This window comes from Peromyscus californicus, unplaced genomic scaffold (genome assembly GCF_007827085.1).
Source record: "Peromyscus californicus insignis strain IS unplaced genomic scaffold, ASM782708v3 Scaffold_1__1_contigs__length_55948999, whole genome shotgun sequence".
NCBI classification, from domain to species: domain Eukaryota; kingdom Metazoa; phylum Chordata; class Mammalia; order Rodentia; family Cricetidae; genus Peromyscus; species Peromyscus californicus.
The window spans coordinates 16,141,762-16,164,662 of record NW_026294492.1 but is presented as its reverse complement, the minus strand read 5'-3'; positions in this window follow the sequence as shown (position 1 = coordinate 16,164,662).

The following is a 22,901-nucleotide window of genomic DNA, read 5'->3' as shown; positions in this document are numbered from 1 at the left end:
ATGAAACACTATTTTTTTCTAAAAAATCTCACTGGCAACATTGTGAAATAAAACTTGCATCATTTTTTATCAATGACTAGCTAATCTAATATCTTTAATCCAGGAAGCAGGAGAAAGGTGTATCAGCTCAGTTTGTGACTTTGGACAGGATTTGACCAATTAGGGATACTTGTACTAGATCAGTAGATGAGTGGACCTATTTTCATGAGATAGGAAATAGGGATAATATCATAGAACTGCTCTTAGAATTGGGCCCCGACATATCTGTTGACCTAGGATATATTTTGTAAAAACAATTCGCTGCATGATTGAAAATCACCCATGTCAAATAAAGTGCAAATTACCCATAACCAAAAATGTTCAAAGTCTAGCAGCTACGGCTAAGTGGTGCACAGGTAAGTGTTGTGTGTCTTTCAACCGTTTCAGCTCTGGACTAGTGTTACAGAGAGAGAAGAGGGAGCCATTCAATTTTATTTTGCCAAGCTCTTGACCTATCCTTATTGCTTGACTGATGTCTGCTTCAAGTCCACATGCTGAATAGACTTGGCAGCTTTTAGCAGGTCATTGATGTGTTTTTTGAAGGGAACCTCTTTGATAATTTTCTTTTTTGTCTCTTTCTCTGTCACCAATTCTCCCCCTATACCCAGGCAGATTGTGGGTGTGGGGCACATATTCTTAACCACAGTGTCAGTGAAAGAGTCATTGACCCCTTCTGCTCATCCAACCAATTCTCATCCTTGTCTTGTACATTCACCTTTCTGCAAAATAGTAAGGGAAAATGTCCTTCTCTCACTAAACACAGTCCAGTCCCTCCCCCGCTTTGAGGAGATTTTGAAAAAATGTATATTTTTTAGAAAATAGCCAAAAGTTAATATAAACAATAATATGTGTAGCATGCTTATATGCTCTAGCAGAGCCGAACAAACTCTCATGGGAGAGAGTAGGAGGAGGTGAGTGGGAACATGGGGGGATCATAGAATTCAATAATGGGAAGAAGGGAGATGCAAGCCAGTTATATCAAATAGCAAGGGGACCATTCTAGAGGCCTCTTTGTCATTTAGAGGGATCATAGTTGGCTTGTGTGTAGTAAACACAAATTTCTGTTCAGGATGGCTGGTCACAGGTCTCTCCTTCAGTTGCACTTAAATATTAATGTTAAGATGGTGAGTTTTTAACTGGAAATTATTAAGCACACTACTGGAAGTTCATTGAACCCAGTTTGCCAAATATGTGACTCAAAAGTAAGTATACAAACACTTTGAAATTTCAGGGGAGATCCAGAAATAATGGAATCATGGAACTTATAATCACTGCAATGCTGATGCCATGTGAGGAAGAGCTTTCTATTTGGATGTTATTTCTGTTTATAATCCTGACTGCAGTTGGGATATCAGTTCTTTTTAAAACAGTTGTTTTGTTGTTGTTTTCGTTGTTGGAGAATTATATTTAAACTCTAACCTGTAAAACAGCACTAGCTTCTGTAAGAGAACCCATTTGTTTTATTTCCATTGTTTCCTACATGGAAGGGAAACTCAATCGAAAACTGCTAAAGCCCCACACAAACAACTTGAATGTGGCTTTATATACAAGGATTTATGCAGAACTAGTGGGTATATATTGAAAAGCTTCATGATTTAGGGTTAAGCGAAGTGATACATTCTCAACTGCATATCCAGAACAAGTTTTGTGTTTATTTTTGTAACAGTCAAGTATTTGACATAATTTCAGGGACGAATATTCCAAAATTCATTAGTAGGGCGGTTCTTGCCTAGATAGAATCAAATGACTCCTCATGAACTGCAGCTTCTCAGTCAAAAAAAAAATTATAATTACCAATTTAAAGGACCCAAAATGGTAGAATGGGGAGTGTGCTTTATTAGGAGCTTCCTCCTAGGCACACCGTCAGGGGTTCTTCTTTATAATGTATTTTTGTTCTCAATTGTGAGTGTGGATATGTGCTTTTGAGTACAGGTGACCCACAGAGTCCAGAAGAGGCATCTGGATCATCTATAGTTGAAGTTACAGTCAGTTGTGAGACCCATAACCTGGGTGAGGGGAACCAAACTCAGATCTCCTGGGAAAGGGACGCATGCTGGTAACCACTGAGACGTCTCTCCAGTCCTTTGAAGCAGTTTGTCACTTCCCAATATTGATCACTTCACTGAGCAGAACTTTTCATGTTCTTTAATAATTATTCACTAACCCACTATTCTGCGTAATGTGACTGCATGGGTTTGAGACAAAACAAAACCAAAACCAAACAAAAACACTATCATTTTATCCCACTATGTAGAATTCTTTTATTTAACAGAAATTTAGTGATTTTTAAAAAACTAGATATTCGAGAATTTCTGCCAATGTATTTTGATTAAACGCCTTGTCTCCCAATTCCTTCTTCAGACAACTCTGTTTCCCTACCCACCTCTCTTTTTTCTTAAGCCCATAAAACTCAATTTGTGCTGTCCATATGCTGTTGGCTGTGTGGCCTTCCACTGGAGTTTGGTCAACCTACCCAAGGCCACATCCTTAGAACTGACTCTGCTTCTACCACCATCTCAACTGGCACCTTAGCTAGGCAGGGGGGCTTCCTGTGCACGTACAAACCCACCTCTTTTTGACTCAGACAATAATAGCCAGAGTAGCACAACTGGGTCAGTTGACTCAGACAGCAGTGGACATGGCACCATTATAGAGACAAGACCTCTTGGATGTGATTTATTGGAAGAGATTATGGCTTTATGAGTTCTGTGAACGTAATTCCTGGACATGTTCTTTGGATCTGTTTCTTCTGTGACCTGTCTTGCCCTCCGTCTTCAGTGATACGCTCAGTGAACTTGGGGAAGCTTCTCGGCCCTTCCTAGATTTTTTTATATGATTCATGTCCCCATTTGTCTTGATCACAAATATAAGGCAGCTCAAATATATGAAAAACGTGATTAATATGATTTTATTGAAAAGAAACTATGTATTTAGAATATGCACACTTGTTTGAAATTTAGGAAGGAAATGCAGGTGCATTAGTCTCATATTTATCACACATCCTGCAGTGACTTCAGAGAGTGTGCCTCTGTCCATTTTGCTGCTGAATAGATAAGGTTACATATTTTTAAAGGGGAAGGTTATGTTTTAAACTGCATCTGTCTCCCTTTAAATGCTTCCATTTCAGTGTTACATTCTGTCTTCCCTAGAACTGGCAATTTGATTCCCCAAATCTGTACTGTATTAAATGCTTGACTGGCTTTTGTTTCTCCCCTGCTTCCTGCCTGGTTGGCTAGTTGTTGAAACTGACGGACATAATTATTTTAACAAATAACTTGATTATCGTAGACACAAATTTATAGCTGGAAGAGGCGTAAGTAAACTGGATGTAATTACCAAGGAGGCAGGAGACCATATGAACATGGTATATATCTGAAACATCTAAGCATCACCTCCCTCTTCCACTCAGACCTTCTTAATCATGGGCTGTGACATTTGGTCCTCGCAGACCCGGTCATCTATAACATGCATTGTAGGTTGTTACTTTATTATCATACCACTTTCTTCATGGTTTATAATATGTAGCGTGTCTTACACACAAGACTTGTGATGGAGCATTTTTTTACATTCCATGTCACCCCTTAATGCTTAGTGCAGCTGTGGTGCTCACTACATTTGGAGGATAAAATTAAAACATCACCAAGCATTAGCGCCACCCATTATGGAAGTAGCACACAAAAGCCCAAATCCTAGCTCCCAATCCACTTCTTTGCCACTGGAGTCTATTAATTTGGCTGATTAGATTCTGAACATGTGCAACCCATGTTTCTGAGGAAAAAAAAAAAAAACATGGAAAGAATTTGTAGCCCTTTTAAAGAAAACATTCCACTTATTGATTCACTAAAAGACTCCTTTTCCCAGAACACTTTCCCATGTTTGTTCTAAGAGAAAAACGTGGTACAAAGACTTCAGGCAGAAATTAGAGAAAAATATGCTTCCGCTGGGATCCATTGACTATGCATTTGAATAATTCTGAAATGGGGAGGAAAGTACTCATTATTACCCTAATTCACAGTGTTATATTTTTAACTTCAAGGTTATGACAAGAGCTGGATCTTCTGAGTCACGAAACAGGAGTCTGGGTGTCAGCAAGATGCTGTCATGGGCTTCAGGCCGCATGTCCTTGGGGGTGGAACAAAAAACTTTATTGGAAATACGGAAATACCTGGGAAATCCAGGGTGTGTAGGTATTAAATGGCCGAATGTACTGAACATGGCCTCTGTTCCAGGAACTGTCTAAATTTCTAGATACATATTACTTGGTGTTATCTACAAAAATTCCTGTCCTATTTATCATTATTGTAATTTGCAAACAAAGAAAATACAATTTGAGAGTTGTAGGCATTGGAGCACGAATATGGTAGCTAATTATGTTATATTCTGTAAACTCTCTCAAAAGTTTCTGTTTGTCTCATCCAACTAAACAACAAAGTTCGTTTGTCCTTAAATTTCACTTTAGTTTTTTTTTTTAATTTATACTCTGCAAGTGTTTTGACTTTTTAATTAGTTTTTAAAATTTTTTTTCCCATTAGATTTAGTTAGCTTTCTGCTACTAAAACAAATTACAGAGGAAATCAACATAATATACAGAAAAGGCTGACTGTAGTTCATAGTTTGCCTCCTTGAGTTCATGATCAGTTGTCATCTTTGGGGGTATATACTGAGCTAATACATTGTGGTGGGAGAGTGTAATGGAAGAAAATTATGGAACTCATGACCAGGAAGTGAGAGAAAAGAGGAAATGGTCAGGGTAGGTGGTGTCATACTTTTCCTTTCAAAAAAAAAAAAAAATGCCTCCAAGGGCCGGAAGACCTCCCACTTAGATTCTAGATTCTACCACCTCTCTCTAGCACCATTTGATGCTGTCTTTGTTTGCTTTCTATTGCTCTGTTAAAATACTGAACAAAATGAAACTGGGGAGGAGAGGGCTCATGTGGCTCATGTTTCTTCTAGCCATCCATCATGGAAAGAAGTTGGGGCAGGAAATGAAGGCCTAACCTGGAGGGGGGACCTGAAGCACAGATTGTGGAGGAACACTGGGTACTGGCTTGTTCTCCCTGACTCGATTAGCTTGGGTTGTTGTTGTTTTGTTTCATTTTTTTCATACAAGCCAGGATGGCTGGCCCAGTGGTGGTACCATCCACAGTAGGCTGCACCCGCCCACATCAATCATTAGCTAAGAAGAGGTCCTACAGACTTGTCCACTGACAATCTGATGGAGATTTTTTTCTCAGTTGAGGTTCCCTCTTTCCACGTAGCTCTAGTTGGTGTCAAGCCGACAACAAAACTAACGAGCACAGGAACTAAGCCTTTAGCACTTTGGCATTTGGGAAATATTGAGAAGCTACATACAGCAAATATATTATTTTCCTGGAACACAGAAAATTGATGTCTGTTTCTATAATTGTTTTGTTTTTATGTGATTTTAGGCTTGAACCAAAGTTATAGGAATAGTGAGACATTCAGCTTTCTTTCTCTTGTTTCCAAAATTATTTACATTCTTAGTCATTGGACATCATTTTGTCCTTGTCTTTGTCTCTGTCATATATTATTTGCACACACACACACACCTTTCCTGATATTTGCTAGTAAATTGGAGACATCATTTCTACTTACTCCTAAATACTTTGGCATGTTTTCAAGAACAAGGATATGTGCTTTAACAACCAGAGGACTGTGAGCAAACCATCCAAGAGGCCCTGCTAGCATCCAACCCACAATTCACATTTATATTTCAGCAGTGTTCCGGTTGGTCTTCCTTGAACTATTGTTTTCTCTCAGACTGAGATGTTTTCATACAGAGACTTTTACTTGCTCAGACTCTTTGGTATCTAATCTGGAAGTGGCTCTCTTTTATTTATTTTTCTTTCCTGACCTTGATAATGTTGAAAAACACAGAGCCAGCTAGACTTCTCTCCTTGTCATAACCAGAGGCAGGCAGTGTTCATTTGTCTCAATAATGGCATATTGGTGACATTAGTTTTGATCATTTGCTTAAATTGGTGTCCTTCACCATAAGATTACTATTTTCCCTTCTTAATTGAAGTAATTTATGAAGGAAAATCAATTAATTTGTGATTGTGATTATGCAAATGCCCTATTTCTCATCAAACTCATTTGCTGACATTAGCATCCATTACTGATTCTTAAACTCCATCATGTCCTCTGTCACTGTGAGGCTAGTGATATTCCTCCGGGACAATCTCTCCTCCTTCATTCATTTATCCATCTATTTGTTTATTTCTAGTACTTTAAGGGCTCATGCATATTAATATATTCACTAGATATATCCATTACTATTATTTATTTTGATGCCTGATTTTGTTCCATAGTTGATCAATGCAGGGTCCCATAAAGTGACTTTGTATTGTTTTAATATACCTTATGACTCCCTGAGCATCTATCTGTTACTTTCTGGTTCAAAATTCTAGTGTTCATTGTCTTTATAAAAATAACATATTTTTTTGAGATTAGAATATAATTATATCATTTTCTACCATCCCTTTCCTCTCCTCAGCCTCTCCCATGTGTCTAATTCAAATTCATTGCCTCTCTTTAATTTTATGTTTGTGTATACAGACATATAATATATATAAAATCTGGTATGTCTATATATAACATTACTCATGTATATATTTTTCAACTATATATTTTCATTTAGTATTGTGTGGATTATTTCTTTACACTGTGTGAATATATGTCACTGTGATTAGTTTAGTAAAGAAGCTGATTAGCCAATAGCTGGGCAGGATAAGGTTAAGTGGGAGAGCCAAACTGAGACTGCTGGGTAGAAGGAGGACAGAGTCTAAGGAGTATTGAGCAGATGCCAGGAGAAGCAAGATGAACATGCTGTATGGAGAAAAGGTACCAAGCCATGTGGCAAAGTGTAGATGAAAAATACGAGTTAATTGAAATGTAAGAGTTAGCTAGTGAAAAGTCTGAGCTATTGGCCACGCATTTATAATTAATATTGAGTCTCCCTGTTGGTTATTTAGGAACTGGAGGGTGAAAAAGAAAAGTCTACCTGCAGTATTGGATAACCAATTGCTGTTCTCTTCCATGGGAAAGATGATTTCTCCTGCTCTCAGGATTCCTTAGTGGGTGGAGTTCTTTGTCTAGGATTGCAGCCCCAGGGACTTCTCCCTTTCCATCCACAGAAAACTACTCTGCCTGAGAACTTGTGGTGATATTTTATTTGTATGTTAATAAATAAAGTTTGCCTGGAGATCAGAGGTCATAGCGAGCCATAAACAGAAGTCAGGTGGTGGTAGCACACACCCTTAATCTGATCACATGGCAGGCAGAGTCTCTGTGTGATCAAGGACACAGCCAAGCGTGGTGACACACGCCTTTAATCCCAGTACCAGCCACAGAGACATGGAAGTCTGTATAGACAGGCAGTGATGAGGAAGGGATGTGGCTGGACTTAGAGCCAATGAGAAGTCAGAACAGCAAGGCAATAAAGGTACAGGTTATACAGGAAGAAGCTCTCTCTTGGAAAGATATGGCGAGGTGGTAAGATAAAGTTATTTGGTGGCTATTCACTATTTCTCTGATCTCTTTGGCTATTACCCCTGTATTTGGCTCTGTGTTTCTTATTTAATAAGACTGTTTAGAAATTCATCTACAATAACTCACTGTTTTGTGTTTTTGTTTTGTTTTGTTTTGTTTTGGTACTTAAGGATAAATAGTTTCCTGAATCACGTGAAGTGAAGGATTCCAAAATTAAATTTACTGCATTTTATGTATACCCTAAAATTGTAAACCACAGCCTCTGGATGGCTCTTAAATGTCTTTCTATGCCCTTGTCTCTTTCTCCTTCCCTGGTGGTAGACTCAGTAGTGCTCGCTATTTGTGTGATAAATAGTTCCCATGAGTTAGTTGAAATGCCTGTAGAACAGAGACTTGGCTCCTTCGGCAACAGTATGTATTCCAACATTACAGACAACAACATGAGGCAATTCAGACTACAAGATGATAAACTCCACGTGCAAAGGAGGATCTCCCATAGGCTTACGGAAACAAATGACTGATTTCAAGGCAATGAAAAGAATGGATCCTAATGTCTACTATCTGCTGTTGATCATGGTGTGGCCTTTGGAAATCATCTTTGATATTCACTATTTTCATATATATATAGTGTGTGTGTGTGGCATTTGTGCTTCCAATTTGCAGAGGTTTATATAAGAATGTAATCCTAAAGATAAATAATGTCTTGTTGAGATATGTATTGAAGTTATTGATTTTGTTTTGATACTCTCACTGACGCATTGAATGTACTAAAAACATACTGTGTAGGCTTGTCTAGAAAACACAGAGCAAAATGGCGTATCCATCTACTATATTTATATTGTGAAAACGGAACAATTTCTTTACATGACAGAAAAGACTTGCACATGATATGAAATATAAAAATCTGTCCGTGTTTTTGAGCACTCAGACTCCAATGCTTTAGAGACTACTACCAGAACAGGGACTCAATGTTTCATTCTCCTATGTTATTATTCTGTCTCCACCCATTCATCTAGAACTAATGTTACTATGAAGAAAGATGGTGAGAATTGGATTTTCACAAACTAATACAAAGAGAACTTAAGTAGAATTCAGTCCCAGAAGGTTCAACAGTTGCTACTCTGCATCGTGTCCAGATCACATGTTCCTTTGAGTACAACTTGGTCAGGATGGAAGGAAGAGTTCTAAGAAGCCATTGTAGTATGTTCCATGTAGGACTGATGTGGGAAAAAGAAAAAAAGAAAACTCTTTGTGCCTTAAGGGCAATGAGGCTTTCTTAACTCTAGATAAATCAACTCCTCATAAATAAATTGACTGTGATATAGGATAGTCTTCTTCAATTGATTGTGCTATGTGAATTCAGAATTGTCAGAAATGTGAAGACCATTGTCTACAGCTAACCCCTTGGTGCAAAGTACTGTTGACAATCCTATTAAATGTTACAAAGACACTCCGAAGGCACACTGAAGAATTTATGTGATCTGACCTCAATTGTGTGTGGCAGAAATAAAATTTAGCGGTGACTCATTTGCTGCCTATGCCAAGCTAATGAGAGTAATGACCAGACGAAAGTACCCGAGACAAGCACTATGCCAATGGCAAAGTCTTGAGGCAGCATGCATGCCAGTGACTGGATTAGTCTCATATCATGAAAAGGCATACATAAACTACATAGGCTAACAAGCTATTCATTTTTTTTTTAAACCTGGAACATCATTAATTCTCATTTTTATTCACTCCTAAGAACAACATTGCTAACTAGAATGCCTTTAGCAAGAAGGCTTATAGTGGTCTATGAATTTAAGGTACTAAAACACATTTTGAAAAAACTTAGCTGCTAAATTGTTATACTGTGGCAGAGGGGGTTTAGGGGCAATGAGAAAGCTCAGCAGGTAAAGGCCTTCAGCAACAAGCTTGACCATATGAGTTTGATCTCCAGAACCCACAAAGTAAAATGAGGGGATCAATTCCCACAGGTTGTCCTCCAACTTTCAAAAAAGTGCCATGGCATATTAATGACCATATATGTGCATACATACATGGAAATATAAAATCACACATATTCATTATGACATATGAAAGGTATAAAGCAATGGCAATCACAGTTTTGAATTTTGAAGTAAACTGATTTTCCACCAAAATGCTGTGTTACTTAAATACATATAGGTCCCTTTGTGAATGTATTAGTCTGAATAAGCATATATATGAAGTGTTAAAGTCATCATATACAGTTACATATGAGTGTGTCATAAAATGTAATGAACAATTTTTCACCATGAAACCTAAATTTCTCTATTAATATTTTCATAATCTGGAGATCAAAATCCATAATGGTTGAAGTCAAAATATTTGCTCAAATAAAACTAAAGGGATCTAATTCAGCCAGGTTTATAAGAAATACATTTACTACTTACAGAAAATAGTATCTTTTAAAGCAGAATCAAGCTACAATGGTATTAATAATTTATTTTAAAAAAACCTTTAGTTTAAGATTTCTCAGCCTAAAGCCAATTCATTGCAACTGATTTTTATGCAAACAATTTTCTATGTTTAGACCTTACCACAAAGCTGCCTTGAGACTTCATACCAGGAAAATCATTATTAAAACACCATACACACACAAACACACACACACACACACACACACACACACACACACACACACACGCATGCATATATACATATAATCAAGTACATTAATTTGCTAATCTTGGTACAGTTGCTAATGGAAACTAATGTGTTTTGTCTGTGTTTACTATCCTGCCACTTAAATGAAATCATGTGTGCTTGCTCTTATTAGAAAAGTTGGCGTGGATATAATTTTTACAGCCTTACCCAAAGCTTTCTGCTTGTAAAGGGTAAATGTCTTCAGGCAGTCTATGAATTAAAAAAAAAATCAACTCTCACAAATGCCACAAAGCTGGATGAGTGGCCCAGCAGCATGGATGTGCTTTAGAAAGCTGAGCCTTTATTCTTGGCACTGGAAGGAAGGCCACACTGGACTTAGCCTTTTCATGTAAAAGCACAAACAATGAGGCCAGAGCAAGCAGCACAGTTTCTAGTAAGCACAGCCATGATTCAATAATTGAGGACTACACACTATCAAATTGATCTATTCTTCTTGTTCTCACCACAAAATATTATGATTGAGCTTTCAGGCTTAACATCGGAAACACAGATACACATAACATGTATATTCCTGAGAACAGATTGTAGGGCACCGATAAGGAAAATACATTGTACTTAGGGACCAAGATGACTCATGAATAATGGACATTTGAGGCTCACAATAACTTTGAATCATAGAGTGGAAGATGTATAGTCTCTTAACAGCGCCTCTGCTCCCGACTTGCTGTTCTGTACAAGTCTATTATTCTACACAGAGGCCAGAGAAATTCTTTTACAGTGAAAACAGTACATGCCACTTATCTGCTTTGGGATTTTTCATGGGTGGTTTCCTCTGTATACAACCTACTTCCCAAGTCATTCATATGGTTTTCTGTCACACACAATCCTAACTGCTTAGATATTGCCTCTCCAGAAAGGTTTCTCCCAGGAGTGCTGAGACTTAATGCCATTCTGACTACGTTTTCTCTGTTTTAATTCCTTAGCATTCTCCGTACTAATACTTCAATATTTATTTACTTGTAGAGAATCTAGAGTTTGGACCAGGGGTATAATTCCATTCATAGAATGTATTTTTCTAGCATGGACAAAGCCCTGGCTTCAACCTCAAGTACCTCATATAGTGGAAAAGGTGACACAGACCTTTAATCCAAAAACTGGAAAGATTGAGGCAAAATCAGAAGTCAGGGCCATCCTTGCATTGGTAACAACCTAAAAGCTAGCTTGAACTAAATGAGAGGCTCTCAGAAGACAAACACTCAGGACAAGGATAGGGGTTTCCTCTTTCTTAGTCTGTTTAGTTCTGTAATCCAGGAGGGGTAAACATTTGTGAAAAATGATGATAAATTATTGACTCAATAAGTAAATAGTGTTCAGAATTGGCCAAACCAAGACTGTAAAACTTACTAATGATATCTACCAAACTAATGTTGAGATGGGCTCAACATTGAATGCCTGGTTTGGGGAGTTCATCGGACAGTTTCCAGTGCATTCAGGAAGGAAATAACAAATCCTGAAGATTTTATTTTCTTCTCCATTTTTTAAAATAAGATCTTTAAAAACAAAGGGAGCGTAAGGTAGCAAAAAAAAACCAGAATGATTTCATAAAATAACTAACTTTGCACTTTGGGTTACCAGTATTCTTTATTTCGGTTATTTGATAATGTATGATCTCTCAGTCTTCTTTTCTGATAGAAGTAACTCTGATCAATGAGTCTCTTCTCATAAGGCCTACTTGCATTTTGAGCATGATCTTTTTATTTCACAAAGGCAGGCTTTGCTCCTTAACAAGGAATTGCTAGTCATAATTAGAAAGCATCTCCCCATATGCTTTATTTCATTCTGAAAATCCTTGTGTGCACTTCTATGCTTGAAAAGGAAACTCTGCTCAAGAAATGAGAGCTCTGGGCATCACTGGTGGAAGTACTAGAAACATAGACACAAGAAATGCATGGCAGTCATTCTAGGACCAGAAAGGTGTTGGAAGACCTTGCTGGCTGGCCGGAGGTTGTAGTCTATCGTGGCCTGTAATCTTTTTCCAAAAGCTCCAGGATATGGAGACCCCCTCCCCCAGGAAACTTTCTGATCTCTACCTGTCCTTATCTGAGGAATGTCCCTGGGCCCACAGGACTGACTATCTGTAAACTGTCTCTAAGTCAGATGCCTGATTTGTCTTTACCTTGACCCTTGCGCAGATTCCTGCTAGAAGCCTTCCCTGATGCACATATGATAAACAAGATTTGTGCCAGAACCCTAATGATAGGACCTTGCTAATTAATGCAAATTCAGGTGTATCCCTAGGCTCCCAGTCCCATATATTCCTTATATTCTAGAATAAAGTTGAACTGATAAACTGAAGTCTGTCTCTCAGAGGGCTTTCTGCATCATGTTCATGGGCAATACAAGAATCTCTGCTATCGCTTCTCTCCTTTATGTTTTTGTGGACCGATGGCCAGTGGATCATGTACACAAAGGGGACCCCCCCCAGACAGGGATAAGACTATATTCCCTGGATAAAGGCCTCCCTGAAATATACTGTAGGGACATGAAAACTCAAGTCAAAGTGACCCTGGAAAAGTAAAAGTTGGGAAAATTGGAGGCCTAGAAGAAGTGCCTTCAATACGGGTTGTAAAGATTAGACTCATTAAGAACAATGTCCTTTGAAGAAAACCACAGCAAGCCTACTCATATAAGAAATACACATTTTATAGAGCCATGGGATATACAGCTGTAGCCAGAACATGTTATGAATGAGTGTCAAATCTAGAGATGAGGAAATGGTGTGACTTAAGAACAGGACTGAATTGAGACCATAAATGGTGATAAGCGGAAAGACGATGCCCTTCCTATGAAGCTGTACTGGGGTTCTGAAGTCAGAAATGAGTGATACAGATCTTTAAGAACAACAACAAGAACAAAAAGCAGTGTGTGCGTAACTCAGAATAGTTCAGAAGGTACTTTTTTTGACCCATCCTTTGGGAAGAATACAGAAAAACTGGGGGGGGGGGACTGTGAGTCTTAGAACTTTAGATATTCAACAGTGGTCATGTGAGCATTTCATTGATAAGCCCTACAGTAGATGCTAGGGAGAGTGTTTGCAACTGACAAGGACCAGACAAGATGATTGGGAAACAGGTTGGAGTTAGGATTCTTCAAATGGTAAAATAAAGAATGAAAATAACCAGTAAAACCATGGAGCAAAAGCCCTGTGGTCCTTTCATGTTTGTGCCTGCCCAGTACAGTGGCTGCTAATCACATACAGCGTTTGAAATGCTGCCTGTAGAATGAAAACTCAACTCCCATTTAGTATACGTGTGGCTAGTGACCACCATATTGGGCAGGTATGGAAACTTCAGGCTGAGAGGCTGAATGGCAGGATGGAGACAGCAAAGAGCTCCAGGCAGCACCTAGGCGGGAACAGGGCAAAGCATTGTTTAAATTGTTAGCAGCACCTATGTGTTCACTCTTAACATCTTATTTTGAGGACTGGGTTGACGCAGGGAGTTGAAAGGATAGTATTTAAAGAAAGGATAAGCATTTGTTGTTGGTTACAGAACCCATGAATTGGTGTGGACAGAAAACTCTGTGGAGGCTTTCTGTTGGAACACCACCGTAAATATGCCTTTCCCTCTGGGCAAATTTCTTCCTGATTATTAAGTATTCAGTGGTTATTGCGACTGCCATCGACAACATCGGAGGATGGCAATCTTGACAGGGAATGGAAGGGTACCGGCGGGGCTGGGTTGGGAGGGCTGGGAGCCCTTATCTACGTTGCAGAGGTGTGGTGAGATATTATAAATATTTGGTCATTAAAGGTTTCCTAAAATGCTTGTTAAACGCCCCCACTCTGTCACAAGAGATGTTTCTTTGAATGCTTGCTGAATTTAATGCTTGTCACCCACAAGGCAGATACTTGCTGTGCAAAGGTCAGCCGCACATTTGGCCTCGTTTTTATGCTCATTTCCCGTTTTGTGACTAGAGAAACAGGATGCTAATTAAAAAGAGTAACTTTGTTTTTTTTTTTCAAAAGAGATGCTCCAGGAAGAATGTGGAAAGTTAAAAATTCAACTAGCTCTGTGTAAGCAGACACACACACACACACGCACACATACAAATGTAAATATAAAAGTCTATAAATGCTCTATCCCATCTCTATACATAGTCAAACTCTGATACATAAGCTTTTAACACTTCATCCTATTACCTTCAGACACTTTCTGGTGTTTAAATGTGTATGTATTAAATAAAACAGAACATTTGACAGCTTTGTATTCTGCTTTGTTCGCCCTATGACGATAATGTTAAATACTTTACAGTACTATGCTTTAGCACTCATTAGTCCCTCCTAAAAATGCTCTTTGTTTTGCAAGTCTCTGTTGTTACAAATTTGAGTGTCATTACTTGAACTACGATAAACAATCTCACAAAAAAAAATATCGAGAATCGATGGATGAATTTTGATGCAGCACACACCATGCCACAATCATATTTGCCCATCCATTTCCTACTTTAAAAATTTTAGATACAGTTGGTAATGCCCAATTACTGTGATGGTGTATAAGGTTCTATTAAAGTTTTCACTAAATTAAAAAAAATTTTTTCGACATTGTGGTCAACAAATTCACACCCCTGTTGGGAAAATGTAAAATTGTTCATAACATTCATTCCCTCTAGTACTGAAATGTGTTTTTATGAAATCTATTTCAATGCGAGGAGTGATAAAAAGTCAATACCACTCCAATTTGCATCACTGACTTCTTCTGGGGCTGATTTTTCAGGGCATTTTCTGGCTTTTCTAAGTTGTTCATACTGAGGGGCCATTCTGTGTTGGGGCACGTGAAAATTGTGTCTTATGATGTCTTTGTAATGAGAAAATATATGTCATACCATCTTCATTTGCATAAAATTGCTTGATGTATATCTAATCCAAATTAGTTTAATTTAAAAATTAATTTTAGTCATCTAGTCAAACATTGTTTTTACAGTTAGATCTTGCCTGTAACTGAATCTCATTTTATCTGTTTTTCATATCATTTAAAATATATCCCAGATATTTAAATGTCTAAATACACAATTAGAATTGAATGTTTCCTTCTTTTAAAATGTAACATAACCTGTTCCATACATATATTTTATAAAAATATGTTTATCTATAGGTCTTTGATATATTTTTGCTGATTTATAATTGGAAAAAAATCTATCTTCTATACACAAATACACACACACACACACACACAATGATTATTTTGTTAGGTTTCTTGGAAGACATGATTAATTTTACAAAAGATCTTTAAGTATATGGACTAAATATTAATGATTGTCACAGGAAAACTCTAACTTTATTAATCTCTTATATACTTAACCATTTTCTCAACAGCATATCCTGAATAATTAATTGATTCCCTATTGGTATATGCTGCATTCTTTATTGCAGTTTGGTTGCAATAAATTCTAGACTGTGGCTTATGACTAAATGGCAAATGTGATTGTAAAGCGTAGTGATTCTTGAACCAGCTCTACTATGCTTAGTCCTTGTTATTTTAAAATTCCATTTCCATAGTGCCTAGGTAATTTTTGTATTACTGATTTCCATTTCTGTTTCTATAGGCTCTGCATTTTTCTATCAACTAAGTCACCTTTCTTTTTATACCCCCTCTCTCCTTCCAGGAAGACAACCCGAGACCTGATTATCTTAAAATGCTATGCTGATGTCAGGGGTACACCTCCTCACTGTGTTTGGCATCTCCATCTAGGGATATAGGATATCCCATCGTGTACTACATGCTCAGTTGTTTTATCTACACATTTATATTGGCTTAATTTCTGTAAGGCCCACCTATTTCTTATATGTTCTTTCATAGATTCTGGGCTTTGCTGAGTCATAAATAGTTTATTGCCATTTCATCTTTCAACCCTGTGCTATTGCTGGTACATTGTATTTTGATTGACTTCGTAATATCTGAATCATGTATCAGTGAATTACTTTGGGTGTCCACAGAAGCAACTCATACCTACTGCTATTGTCTCCCATTATGCTGAAGATGTATTGGGACTTTTATGACTTTTTCTCTTGGCCAAAGATTTAAAATAATGCGAGCTAATAGTAGGAGTGCTAGGAAACGTTATCATAGTCCTCAACTATGGAAAAATGCCTCCAGCATTCCTTAGTAACTGTAAGAGTACCTTCACTACCTGAGAATTTCTAAGAGTTTACAATGGATGTCATGCTGGAAAAGTACCTTTATCTCTGCTCATTTTAAAATAATTTTCTGGGGCTAGAGTGATGGCTTGGCAGTTAAGAGCACTTACTGCTCTTCAAAGGTCCTGTATCAGCACCCAAGTCAGGTGACTCACAGCTGCCTGTAACTCTAGTTCCGTTCCATTTCCCATAAATTCATCACACTCTTCTAGCCTCCAAAGGCAGCCACATATGTGGCAAACATGCATACATGTAAATAAAAATAAACCTTAAAAAATAATTTTCTAATATCAATAATTAAATAATCCTACTTTCATGTTAAATTCTAAAATATAGTATTAATTATTTAGAATTTGGACTACTGCTGAATTATTTTAATGCACTGCTTCTCAAGTTGACATTAGTTTCGTAAAATAAATTGGGAAAACTTCCTATGTTTTCTCAATTGTAAAAAGACATGATATTGTTCCTACTTTGAGAAGTCATAGTTTAAATCACACATAATCTAAAACCATTAAATCCCGTCCTCAGAAGGTCTGAGTAATGCTTCCTTCTTTCCAGTATGTAGCTGGAGTTTTCCTGCCTGGCCCACAGTCAGGACAAATCTCTCTCACCTGCCAGTCCCACAGCCGTCAGACCCAACCAAGTAAACACAGAGGCTTATTTTGCTTACAAACTGTATGGCCGTGGCAGGCTTCTTACTAACTGTTCTTACAGCTTAAATTAACCCATTTCTATTAATGTATACCTTGCCACGTGGCTCGTGGCTTACCGGTATCTTCACATGCTGTTTCTCATCGTGGCAGCTGGCAGTGTCTCTCTGACTCAGCCTTCCACTTTCCAGCTTTATTCTCCTCCTTGTCCCGCCTACACTTCCTGCCTAGCCAATGGCCAATCAGTGTTTTATTTAATGACTAATCAGCAACACATTTGCCATACAGAACATCCCACAGCACTTCCCCTTTTTTTTTTTCAAAAAGGAAGGTTTTAACCTTAACAAAGTAAAATTACATATAATTTGGGAATTTGGGCGTAGCTTCTCTTACTACTTCCAGTAAGCATTAGAGACTTCTCTTTCCTGTGAATACTTGAGTCAGTTTTCATCACACAAAAAAAATTCCAGGAAAGTTCCTCCTACATCAACTTTCTCAAATTTATTCACACAGACTTTTACATAGAAATGTCCTAGGTGTATAGTGATCATTCTACATTTTCAAATGAAACCTTTCCATTATAATAGGATATTTAGGATACTTTTCTTTTTAATGACAAACTACTTGCCTATTTAATTAATTTATTATATTATTCAACATCCTACACAATCATCTCTTCCATATATTTTTCAGAAACCCTAGTTTGAATTTGTCAAGCAAATGCATTTTAATATTTATTTCCTTTGTCTTGAGGCTTGTTGAAGAAGTGAAAAGCTTAGATTGATGATGTTCATTTTTTGTTAATGAATAATGAAAGTATTTAAGGTTGCACATTTCCCTCTGAGCATAGCTTTGGAAATATTTGACCAAGTTTGATTAAAAGAATTCTTATGATTTCTGTGGAGTAACTTAAGTTTTTCTTTCTCATTGATTTGAGTTACTTACAATGAACAATATTTTCTTAATTAATTTTGTTCTTTAAACTTTTATTAATCCTTTTCAGTAATATGCCTTATTGGGATTGAGGCTAGGGGGACCCATGATCATTTTCATATTTTTATAATGTTTTAGTGGTTGATTTGCGGATCTAAAAAGAAATTTCTAAAGCAACTGTACCATCAGTGTTCCCAAAGGAAGCTCTGTGGGGTGTATCTTCCTATGTGGATATCTGTGTGCCATCAAGTACTTCAACTTATTTATGAGGAGACTTGCATTTAGAATGCTGTATTCTTTCCTAGTTCTTAGGAACATGTTTTTTAATCACTTACTAGTTAAAACGTTGAGCACTGCCATCAACTCAGCTGTATTTTCATAATATAACTTGTTTTATGTGTCTGTAGGGGGAAAATCTCATGATAGAGACTTTTGCAGTTGTTCACAACTTTCACAAGTTGTTATTTTCCAATGGAAAACTACTCTATCCAGTGTAATCTGGAGGCTTCAAAGTGATGAATTCTAGCTTATTTCTAGCATTAGCGTTTATAACTTTTTATTAAAAATATTTTCATGGAGGTAGTGGCTTTTCAATCGTGTTTCAGATACGAAGTTGTTAACTTTCAAAAAAAAAAACACCTGTTTTTGAAAGAAGAACAAGTGTTCATAGAGTTTTTAAAGATAGCTCAGAAGTTAAGAGAATCCTCTGCTATTGCAGAGGAGGCTGGTTTAGTTCCCAGAATGCACATGATGACAAAACCAAGAACTCCAGTTTCAGGAGATCTGATACAGTCCTCTGGCTTCCTTGACCAACATGTACATGATCCACATATATACATGCAAGCAAGGACACTCATACACATAAAATACATAAATCTAAAATGAATTACAAAAAAGAGTAAATATGGTGCTTAAATTTTAAGTTGCTAACAAAACTTAAATACTTATAAAGATTTTTTTTTAATTTCCTTTTAAATGATCAAGAAGACCAAGGTTTTCATGTCTTGGCTTTCTGATAGTATGATATATAAAAGATTCCAATACCTTTTGAATATCTAGGAATAGCTATGTTACTTGTACATATTTATTCTGTGGAAAACTTTGTAACTTTCTACAGACATTTCTCTATGGATTTTTGTTTCTTCATTTGTGATGTTTGTTTAGGCTTTTTTGTTTTTTCTCCATTACAAATTATTGGTCTTCTCTCCCTCCCTTCCTCCACCCAACCCTCCTTCTCTTCCTCCCCTTTTCCCTTACTTCCCACCTTTCTTTTCCCACACGGTCTCACTCCATAGCCCAGTCTCACATTGCACTCCCTAAGCTCCTTATGCTGGACTCAAATTAGCAGTCCTGCTGCCTCATCTTCCCAAGTGCTGAGATTACAGACATAAGCCACAAAGCATGTTGTTTGTTTGTTTGTTTTAAATAGGTTATCTTTTCCTATTAAGATGTATTTATTTTTATTTTAGGTGTATGAACATTTGGTCTGCATGCATGCATACATTTATTATGTGAATGCCAGGTGCACATGGAGGCAAGAAGAATATGTAAGATTCCCTGGCATTGCAGTTATAGGTGGTTGGGAACAGCCATGTGGGTGCTAGAAACTGAACCTGTTATTTACTGCTGCACCATCCCTTCAGGCCTGGGGTATCTCTTTTATCTGTATAGACAATTGATCATCCACTTCAGGTGAGTTTTTGTCTGCTATACATCACACTTCACCCTCCCATACATTTTTTTCAGGGGTTGGAGTTAGGTTCTTCCTTCCCATAAGTAAATTAATCTTTCTAGCCATTTCTGTGTTTCTACTCTTTTGAGTATGTGGAGGGCTTTTTCAACTCATTCTCTGACTCAGTTTCCTCAAGCATCACTTCTGATGATCAGTTCTCTTATTGTCAACCTTCTCAACTCCAACAATATTCACACTGAGCTCCATGAATATCTATACAATTTTTTGTTTTGCTTTGTTGTTGTCATTGCTGTTTTTCTATGCTGCATGCCCTGCTGGTTCCTACTAGAAGCCAGTAGAAGCCATTTCACTGTGACTAGTGAAAATGCTCCCATGTAATATCAAATATTACCAATTGGGTATATAAAACCAAGTTTAGGCCCATTTATTTAGGATTTCATCTTTTTTTATGCTGGAGAATAGATTGTGATAGCCCCCACAATCTTGGTGAGTTTTCACTATTGAGCTCTATCTCAACCCTTGATTATTTAAGAGTTATATTGGACCTTACATTTCCTTAGACCTGTCATCCAAGTCTTTGCTCTTTTTTTCCCTCTATATTGTAATTATGTTTATTTTATGTGTTTGTGTCCAGTCAAGGTGTTGGATTTTCTTGGGCATTTTTTCCTTTTCAATGTAAGTTCAGATGTTCAATAGGCAATCCTTAGCTCATGAGTAACATGCAAACAGGAATTACCAGACCAGAAGGTACTTAGAGGAAGCATTCGTGCTTAGCAGTTAATGAAGAATACAGGATGTATTCAATAACGACCACTCAATTGCACATTATGTTGTCAGAATATTCACCCATTGAGTCTCCTTCATCTCTCTCCTTATCCACCATCTCCTCATCTTTGTGTTTCTCCCACCCCTCCTCTCATAATAACAGGAAGCATTGTGAAGAGACCGCATAGATAATGGATGACAATAGTGAAATCTTGTTCATGGCTGACTGTGGAACTACACCATGAGTATGATTTCAGTGCTGAATATGGGCTTCAACTCAGATTCCACTGATTCAATTTTCTGGGTTCCTAATCAGTCACCACCTTACTGTGCACAATGGTTTCTTCAGGTCCAGGAAATAGCGATGGTGTGTATGTGGGAGGGCAATATGATTACTTTCTTCTTAAAAGTCTTCTCTGAGCCGGGCGGTGGTGGCGCACGCCTTTAATCCCAGCACACGGGAGGCAGAGGCAGGCGGATCTCTGTGAGTTCGAGGCCAGCCTGGTCTACAGAGCGAGATCCAGGAAAGGCGCAAAGCTACACAGAGAAACCCTGTCTTGAAAAAACCAAAAAAAAAAAAAAAAAAAGTCTTCTCTGGTCTTACTCACTCAGGGCTAGACAGTGCATCGAGCCGAAAGCTTTGTTAACTTTGTTCTTAAATGGATTGTTTTCGTTTGGGCAGCAGCTTTTCAAAAAGCATGGTCTGTTTTTCAAGTCAAATTGTGTTTGGGTCTAAGGTTTTTCTCTTTTGGTCTGATTTATACAAACTGGGCAAGCTCTCTACCAATGCATTACATCCCTAAGCCTTTGCTCCTTTCTTCTGAGATATGTTCTTACTGAGTTTCCCAGGCTAAACATGAACTTTCTGTGCAGCTTGAGGTAGATTTATGTTTTTATTTCTCTTGCTTCTATCTCCTTATCAGCTAGGAATATACGTAAATCAACATGTCTAACAAACTGAGTTCTTTTCTTCCATAAGTTCTAAGGATTTTATATAATGGAATTTTATGGGGATGTGAATGAGATTGTATTAGTAATTGATAGCATGGGTGTTAAATTTTTAATTATGAGTCTAATACTCAATTTATTTGGAAATTAATCTTTTTGAACACCAATAAAATATTAGTGATCCATGAAGTAAATAAATATATTAAATTTATGTATTGAAATAATGAAAGTGCTTTTTTATGAAATGAAAAAGTTACATTTTAATTAAATATTAAGTGGTTTTCAAAAAGGAAGGCTAGAACAGCAGAGGCATACCACACTTAAATCTGGTCTAAGATTAATGCCATACTTATCTGTAGTGTAGCACTGATACCAAGCTAAGCTCTGGAGTTATAAATACACATGAGCTAACAAATGAAGATTTTTTCAACTTCTCATCGTCTCCCTGAGTGACACTTTTATTTGAAAAATCTCTCTTTTTTATTATTTTTAACAAGATGCTCACCTTGTACAAATAATTCATCTCTGTAGTCTTGTAATAGACATATATTGCCAGAGAAGAGAATCTTTCACAGAATAGTCATAGGGAAACTTAAGCCATAAGGGGCTTCAGTGGAATGAAGCATCCATTGGATCCCATTCTGGGAAAGCCAGTCTCTCATTGCATGGCATGAGGGTAAAGCCAAAGCACATAGCTACTTTGGCTATATAACAGGACACTCATGTCAGAAAGTCAGTGAGGAACTCTTTCTCTCATGTTCATGAGCCATTTCCAGAATCAGACATGATGTTCCATGGTGTAATCCCATGACTCTAGAGACTCCGGCAGGGGGATTATCATGATTTCCCGTCTAGTTTGGTTACACAGTGAGTTCAAGATCAGCCTAGTCTACAGAAAACGGCTCCATCTCAGCAAACAAATGCTGAACATACAATTCCCAGTCCGTCCATAGAATCCCCCATGTCCATTTCATCTCCTTCAGTAAAATCTGGCTTGGTTTGATATAGCAACATATCCAGGCCTACCTGTGTTTTATAAATGAGTCTGAATTAGCCTGAAGTAGTATTTTCTCAAGAAGTTACTGGGTTTCATGCTTGATGCTACCAGAAAACAGATCCCAGATCTTTCCTTTCCTTCCCACAGGGAATAACACTGTTCTACCAAACCCCCTTGCCTATGAGGTCAGAAAAAAATGACGCACTCATCTCTTCTGACCTCATAGACAAGAGGTTTTGGTGCGACAGTAAGGGACATCAGCTGCAGATGATGAGGACAATGGGGGAAAATGAATGAGTAATTATTCCAGCTCTCATTACATTCCATACCCAATTTCACAACATCCCCTAGATCCAGGCACAGTCTGTCAGATTTCTAATCCTTCCAGGAAAACAACTTCCTAATGGATAGAGCTTCAAATGCCACCTCTAGCTTACTTTTGAAATTTAGCAATGGTTTGACATACAACAGGGAAGTGCTAAGATATAAGGAATTCCAAGGGGTGCTGTAGCCATCACATAAAATATAAAATACCTA